Consider the following 8,880-nt stretch of genomic DNA (forward strand, 5'->3'; position numbering starts at 1 on the left):
CCAAATTATACAGAATTATGTTTCTCTACATGATATCACTTCTAAAGTATTTAATAGGCTGTAAAGCACTTTGTGGCATCCTGAGAGGTCATGAAAGATCTATATGAACGTCACCACAAAAGGTTTTTTGTACTAAAATCTTGGACTTCTAGGTGTTTCAAAAAACTGAAAAAAGGATGTTGCTCAGTGAAAGACACCTGCAAAAATATTTGGAATTCCCTCAATATTTTGAAAGGAAGTTCAGAAGAGTTGAACTTTATGGGTGTTTTGAAAGGAAGTTAACCTTGTAAAAGGACGGGAGGGTCAGCAGTTTCAAGGAAATCACGGGTTTGACCTTTCTTCAGAGCAGTTCGAGAGACAAGGGGGAAGACAGTGTGTCTGGGCATGTGATCAAATACAGGAAGGTGCTTTTTTCACTTTGGACCCTTTAAAAGCCTGTGAATTGGACAAAGAGTAGGCATTTGAAATAAAAGCAAGAAATGCTGGAACCACTCAGCAGGTCTGGCAGCATCTGTGGTAAGAGAAGCAGAGTTAACATTTCGGATCAGTGACCCTTCTTCGGAACTGACAAATATTAAAAATGTCACAGGTTATAAGCAAGTGAGGTGGGGGTGGGGCAAGAGATAACAAAGGAGAAGGTGTAGATTGGACAAGGCCACATAGCTGACCAAAAGGTCATGGAGCAAAGGCAAACAATATGTTAATGGTGTGTTGAAAGACAAAGCATTAGTACAGATTAGTCCGCAGTATTTTGCTTTTATTTTAGTAGGCATTTGAAATCTTTGCTCGACCTGCCTGTAGCCAGAGGGAAAAGACCTAGAAAAGTGCTACCTCTCTGTAAAGGAGACTCGCATCTTTGAAAAGGAATTCTGCATTTGAAAAGTAGCAGATTCCTGTCGCCTCCGGGCTCTGAAGAATTTCTGCATCTAGTGAGATTCCTGCTGCCTCCTGTGTTCTAAAAAAAAAAAAAAATCCTGAAATCTGAAAATTTCTTCTACGGCTAGACTGCTGCTTCAAAACCCAAGCAGACCTGTTGCTAAACCCCTGATGGAAGACCTATGCGATGCCTGCTCCAGTTAAATTGCCGTGAACACTTACCCTCATCAACCTCGCCTGGAGAGACTTCGAGTGACATCTGACTATTCAACTCTGGGACACCTCCATCCTACCAGAACATGAACCTCAATTTTTTTTTTTTTTTAATAATTCCTTCTATTCCTAAGAAACAGTTATAATCCAAAACCCCCTTTTGAAACTGGTTAACCATTTCTTTTTGATTGTATGTGTGTGTGCATGATGGTTAAGGGAATAAGGGATTTTTTCATGTATAGATTTATCTCGTTAGAAAAGAAATAATAGGTCTAAACTACTAATAAATAGTTAATGTTGTGGTTGTTTAACGAAACCTGGTTTGGCGTGCTTTATTCTGGGGAAAATACAGTGTTTAATTTGACTGGTCTTCGGTAGGTGGGAAGCTTTATATGCTATGACCTGGAGAGTAGTGGGACTGAATTAACAGTGCATTACTCCCGCCTTGGTCGTAACAATACATGTTCTTCCTTTCTTCATATAGCCCTGAAGACATGGATCTGCACGTCATTTAATCTGTAATATACAAAGACCTGAGACAGTTTGTACAATCTGCACATATTCTAATCTCAGCTGGTTCAGAACCACAGTGAGAGATGGAAGAATAAATATGGATAGATCAAATACCTTCTGAAACAGGATATATCCTGAGACACCATGGAATGTAAAGCAACTGGGCTAGTATAATACAGGATGCAAAGTACTCTGAAGTTAAGTAGACAAGGCAAAACTTTGCACAACATTTGTTCTAAAACGGGTGAATCCATGATAAGAGTCAATGGAAGTGATCTATGGAGGAGACAGAATTAATTGGCCAAATTACCTTTTCTAATTCCATGCTTTTACCAGCTCTTTGGCTTCAATCATTGAATTGGGTTTGCAAATGTCTACAATACTATTTTCTTAAATCTCACTCCTTCCAATGTTCTGAATTCTCACAATAGTATATATCACATCATCAGGATCCAAAACAGTGAATATTCCATCAACTGAGGCTCATTTGATTGACTCAGCATTCAGTTTACTGATACAATGCTGCCTCATAATGCTAAACCATTCAAAACCAATCCTTTTTGCTTCTGTTCATTCACCCACTTCATACAGGAAGCCAGATGACTGGCAGTGAATTGGAGGAATCTAATGGGGTCAGGTGACATCACACATGTCCTAGGCCCAACCATCTTCAGCTGCTTCATCAATGACCTTCCTTCAATCATAAGGTCAGAAGTGGGGATGTTCACTGATGATTGTACAATGTTCAACCCCATTCACGACTCCTCAGATACTGAAGCAGTCCGTGTAGAAATGCAGCAAGACCTGGACAATATCCAAGCTTGGGCTGATAAGTGGCAAGTAACATTCATGCCACACAAGTGCCAGACAATGACCATCTCCAACAAGAGAGAATCTAACCATATCCCCTTGACATTCAATGGCATTATCATCACTGAATCCCCCACTATCAACATCCTGGGGGTTACCATTGACCAGAAACTGAACTGGAGTAGCCATATAAATACCGCAGCTACAAGAGTAGGTCAGAGGCTAGGAATCCTGTGGTGAGTAACTCACCTTCTGACTCCCCAAAGCCTATCCACTATCTACAAGGTACAAATCAGGATTGTGATGGAATACCCATTTGCCTGGATGGGTGCAGCTCCAACAACACTCAAGAAGCTCAACACCATCCAGGACTAAGCAGCGCACTTGATTGGCGCACCATTCACAACATTCACTCCCTCCACCAACGCAGAGTGGCAGAAGTGCGTACCATCTACAAGATGCACTGCAGCAACGTACCAAGGCTCCTTAGACAGCACCTTCCAAATCCACGACTTCTACCACCTAAAAGGACAAGGGCAGCAAATGCATGGGAACACCACCTGCCTGCAAGTTCCCCTCTAAGCCACACACCATCCTGACAGTGAAGGAACGGCGATATAGTTCCAAGTCAGCATGTGTGAGACTTGGAGGGGAAACTTGAAGGTGGTGGCGTTCCCATGTATTTGCTGCCCTTGTCCTTCTAGTTGGTGGAGGTCGCGGGAACTATATCGCCATTCCTTTACAGTTGCTGGGTCAAAGTCCTGGAACTCCCTTCCTAACAGCACTGTGGCTGTACCAACCCCACATGGACTGCAGTGGTTCAAGAAGGCAGCTCACCACCACCTTCTCAAGGGCAATTAGGGATGGGCAATAAATGCTGGCCTGGCCAGTGACGCCCAAATCCCATGAATGAATTAAAAAAAAAAGCAAAGTTCAACCACTTGGCAGTTGAACACTTGGATGCAGTTATGTCTGCTGGACATCCACTGGTGTGAACAAAAACAAGCTGTCGGATGGTCATAATGAGTAAAAACAAGCTGTCAGATGATCATAAAAGCCCAACTGATTCATTGGAGTCTTTAAGGAAGGAAATCTATCATTCTTACCTGGTCTGGCCTAGACATGACTCTGGTCCCACGCCAAAGCGGTTAACTCTTAACTGTCCTCTCAGGAGGTCTAGCGAGCAACTCAGTTCAAAGAATGCCACCATCACCTCCTCAAAGCAATTAAGGATGAACAATAAATGCTGGCAGTAGTAGCCACGTCCATACTCCAGGAATGACAAAAACCTACTTGCAGTAATACATTTCTTTGAGTTTGTCACCGGCATTTTTTGTCTCTCCTATCCTGTTGGGTACAATCCCCAGATGACCTCTGGTATTTCACTCGAGTGTGTGAATTTAAAGTCAATAAATGTGAGTTGGTGAATTTTGGTTAAAAGTTTATACTTTGGCTGTGGAGGAGTGATGGGGGGAGAAGAGAAGCTGGGTGATGTGGAAAAGCAGAGATTTGATTAGATTAGATTAGATATACAGCACTGAAACAGGCCCTTCGGCCCACCGAGTCTGTGCCGAACATCAACCACCCATTTTTTTATACTAATCCGACGCTAATCCCATATTCCCAACAAACATCCCCACCTGTTCCTATATTTCCCTACCACCTACCTATACTAGTGACAATTTATAATGGCCAATTTACCTATCAACCTGCAAGTCTTTTGGCTTGTGGGAGGAAACCGGAGCACCCGGAGAAAACCCACGCAGACACAGGGAGAACTTGCAAACTCCACACAGACAGTACCCGGAATCGAACCCGGGTCCCTGGAGCTGTGAGGCTGCGGTGCTAACCACTGCGCCACTGTGCCGAACATTTGGATGTTCAGATTCCCAAGAGTTTAAAAGCAGTACCTCAAGTGGATTAAGTCCATAAAATACAAAAAAAGAACACTGGATTTTATGACAAGTATCAAATATAAAAATTGAGATGGTGTATCCATATAAAATTAATTGTGTTCACCTTGGTTTGCCTGAGTCAGGTCACAGGTTCAAGCCCCACTCCGGGAACTTGAGCATAGAATCTAATATAGCATGACACTCCAGTACAGTGCTAAGGTACTTGTTTTTTGGTTGAGGCATTAAACCAAAGACTCATCTGCTCTCTCAAGTGGACATAAAAGGTCCCACAGCACTATTCAAAGAAGAACAGGGGAGTTCGCCCAAGCAACAGTTACATCTCAGTCAACACTTAAAATAGATAATCTGGTCATTTGTTTTATTTATTTGTCTGTGGGACAAATTGGCTGCCACATTTCCTACCCCAGTGACTACACTTCAAACTCCTTCATTGGCTGTAAAGCACTTTGGGACATCTCGAGATCAGAAAAGTAATATATAACTGCAATTTGTTCTAAAGCTTAGTTGGAGTACTGTGCGCAGTATGGGACTCCACACTACAGACGGGATATTGAGGCAAGAGAGGATACAGTACAGATATTAGGAAATACAAATACAAAGAAAGACTTGAATTGGGAATAATTTTAAAAAGAGAGATCAAGGGGTAATTCAATAGAAGTATTTAAAACTATGAATGCAAGGGATAGAGAATACTAGAAACAGAATTTCCAGTGATTGAGGACACATTTTGTATTTTTATGCAATACTAAATGCAAGAGATTTAGGGCAAAAGTTAAGAGGCTGTGGAATGCAGTAACAGTGTGATTAAAGCAGAGGCCATGCTAACATTTAATAGATTGGACAGATGGGTTTGCAGTATAGGGGAAGACTGCCATTGGGGAAACAAGCAGCCTTACAGGATTAGGACTACTGCTTACACAGAGGGCAACAACATGGGCTGGTTGGCACCGTGTTGCAATTTCTGTATAATTCTGTGTGGGCACTGTGATACATACAGGCACTAGGATTGTTAAAAGTAAAATGTGTTAGGAGAAAACCCTGATATTAACCAGGAGCAACTAATAGATTTTGGACTGCATTGTAAAAGTCTCCATTTGTCCTAGTAATTGGAAATTAAATGGCTGTCTGTGAAAACATGTCCCTGCAAAGAAGATGGGGAAAACAGAAGTAGTCTTGATACAAGGACCAGAATCTGAACAATCTACAGCTAGTGCCTACAGCGTAAACACAGTCTACAGCACAGAAACAGGCCATTTGGCCCAATTTGTTTATGCCAACGTTTATGCTACATGAGCCTCCCCCCAACCCTCTTCATCTATCAGCTTAACAGAGATTCAAAACAGACAGCTACCTTTGCTGATAGTATGACTGAAGAATTTTTTGTTTCAGAATAGTTTGAAATATCCCGAGTTAAGTAGTGTTGATGCTAGTCTTTTGTATAAATTTGCATCTCAAATCAATTATAGCTTTAGCCTGAACTATATGGGATGTCAAAGTTATTTATCTATTGAAGCCATCAGCAGTGCAGTAACCTCCGCATCCTTCCAGTATGCAACTTGAGAAAAGTATAATTTTTTAATCCTATAGAACCCATTCACTCCTTGCATGAGATTTTTAAGTTTCAGTTCTCGGGGAGCATGAGCCAGTCCATGGAAACTACCTTGTTGGTGTCGGTCCAAGTAAAATTCATTGGGAGAAAACCCAGATCGTAACCAGAAGCAGCTAATAGATTTCGGGCTGGCTGCATTTGTCCGTCATTGGAAATTAAAAGGCTGTCTTGTGAAAAGATGTTTGTGTAAAGGACGTGGGGAAAACAAAATCAGACTGCAAAGAAACCAAAATAGTTGACAATGTTAATAGCTCAATAAACAAAAACACAGGAATAATTCTGCACTCAATACTTTAAAAGTGAGATAAAAGCAAAATACTGCAGATGCTGGAAATCTGAAATAAAAACAAGAAATGCTGGAATCACTCAGCAGGTCTGGCAGCATCTGTGGAAAGAGAAGCAGAGTTAACGTTTCGGGTCAGCGACCCTTCTTCGGAACTGACAAATATTAGAAAAGTCACAGATTATAAACAAGTGAGGTGGGGGTTGGGCAAGAGATAACAAAGGAGAAGGTGCAGATGGGACCAGGCCACATAGAAGCAATGAAGGTAACAAACAAGGTAAAAGAGACAAACGAAAATCCCGTCGGAGAGAAGAGCAGAACTTCTTCAAGGTAGGCATTCCTGGAAGAGAAGTGGCAGTGAATTAAACACTTTAAAAGTGAGTTACGTTAAATATATTTAATATTTTGAAAGTGAAATTGCATTACTGTAAATGACAGTACTTGCCCAGTAAAATTGGTCGCACTGCATTGCGAACCAAATAAGATTTTCTCAATTAACAGTGTAATGTAGAAGGAAAATCCAAAGTTGTAGTAAATCTTTCTACCATAGCAATAAACCCTGTTGAAAAAAAATTAAAACTAGTTTGGATGTACTCCTTTAATTACCATTTATTACCTTTCGCTGCCTGTTTAGAATGGGTAAGTCCAAAAGTTCTCACTTCTATTTGATATAGCGTGACAAAGCCCAGATCAGAATCAAGACTGCTGGTTTGTGGTTTTTCCATCGAAAAGTGTGTGGAATGCAGAGCCCAAAATCCTGGAATCACGTGTCATAAAAATGGAATTTGACTTATTCAGTCACCAAAAACCACTGCCCCTGATTGTAGGGAATAAGCCTTTTTATATTATAAGGTTCCAGTTTTCAAGTGAAAACACAAGTGTAAATGAGGTTTTTTAAGATATAACTCCTACTCATAAAATTTCAGAAACTCACGCCCAGAGATTGATTCATTTGGTCATCTTGAACCTGTAGTCCTGATCATAATCACATCCATTAAATGAGAAAAATAACATTTCTTCACTGCTGCTGGATCTCTGGAATCAGCATGTGGGATGAAGAATGATCAATCCTCAGTTGGGTGGCTGAAGGTGGACCAGTTGCATGTTGTTTCCTGAGCAGACTGTTTCGAGCCAGGCACCCAACAGACCCGATCTCCAGCACGCAAGACTTTTTACTATGGAAAATGCGCAAGTTGTATTTTTCCTCCCTCCCCCCTCACTTGAAGAATGGAATGTGAGCATGCCTACTTCCAGAGTGTTTTCTCTCAAAAGACAAACACTATATATCAGAAGTAAAAACAAATTGAGAAGGCAATGCCCAAGGCAACTTCTTTGTATGGAAGGAAACCATCTTTATGTGAAAGCCAAAATCCCAATGTGAATTAATTGTAGGGTAGGGGTGGGGTTTAATTGTCAAATTACAGCTGGAGTGTAAAACTGGGATTGTAGATTGGCCGCTAGTTGAAATGAAAGGAAAACCAGGCTGTTTGTGTAACTAGCGCCTAAGCTGTAACACCAGGTGGTCAGCTAAAGATTATCCCCATGGTTTCTTGGGAAAGATAAAGGAATGCAATGCTCAGGAGACATTTAGAAGAACAAATCAATTCCCCGTTTTTTCTACACATGGCTGAGAGACAGCTTTTTGGTCTCTCAGGGAATCAAGGGATATGGGGAGCGGGCAGGAAAGTGGAGCTGAGGCAGATGATCAACCACGATCATATTGAATAGCAAAGCAGGCTCGAGGGGCCGTACGGTCCACTCCTGATCCTATTTCATATATTCATACTGAGGCTTTAGACTCTTCCTCATCCATCACACACACTCAATCCTCACAAAAGTTAGCTCAAATGACTTGCCAATTAAAAGAATTGGAAAAACAGCAGACAGCAAAATATGATGGAACTTTATTGTACCATTTTTATCAAACGAAAACCGACATTGGTACTTTAAATTCCAGCTCCCTCTGGACCTTTACATTCTTTAACCAACTTAATTTGAACTTATAAACCTTTGAATTTAATCTTGAAAATACTTTATTCCTGCTGGGGTCCCCCATTGCTCCCTGCTGGAGTCCCTGAACCATACAGCAAAAGTCAGTCAAGTAGAAATGCATTTAATATTTACAAGTTAAGCTACCTGTGTAAGTGGCATAAAAGCAAAATAACACACATGCCAGAAATCTGAAATAAAAACAGAATGGTCATTGACCTGAGACATTAATTCGGTTTCTCTCTCCAGAAATGCTGCCTGACCTGCTGAGTGCTTCCAGAATTTTTTGTTCTTATTTATGTAATTGGTACTTGGGCCACAATACTTATTTGTAAAATACCACAAGGCTGGAAGAATTTATTTCTTCCTTTCTCTCCCTCCAACACCTTTCCTAAAAGATGCTGATGAACATGAGTAGGTTTACTGCATATTCTGGCCCTCAAAATATTACATACTAGTCCTCATCTACCCAATTGTAGCGATATTACATTAGCATTTCCCAAACTAATGACCTACCCCAAGGTGGGATGTGGTAAATTACAGGTGTCTAAGAAAGCCAGTGCAAAAGTACAGCTTAACATTTAAGAGCTAAAACACATTACATTTTTTATTAGCTTATGTCGAACAAGTCAGAGCTTATTGCGGAGATACATCTTTTCATGGACTGAAGT

Source organism: Heterodontus francisci, chromosome 7 (genome assembly GCF_036365525.1).
Source record: "Heterodontus francisci isolate sHetFra1 chromosome 7, sHetFra1.hap1, whole genome shotgun sequence".
NCBI lineage: Eukaryota > Metazoa > Chordata > Chondrichthyes > Heterodontiformes > Heterodontidae > Heterodontus > Heterodontus francisci.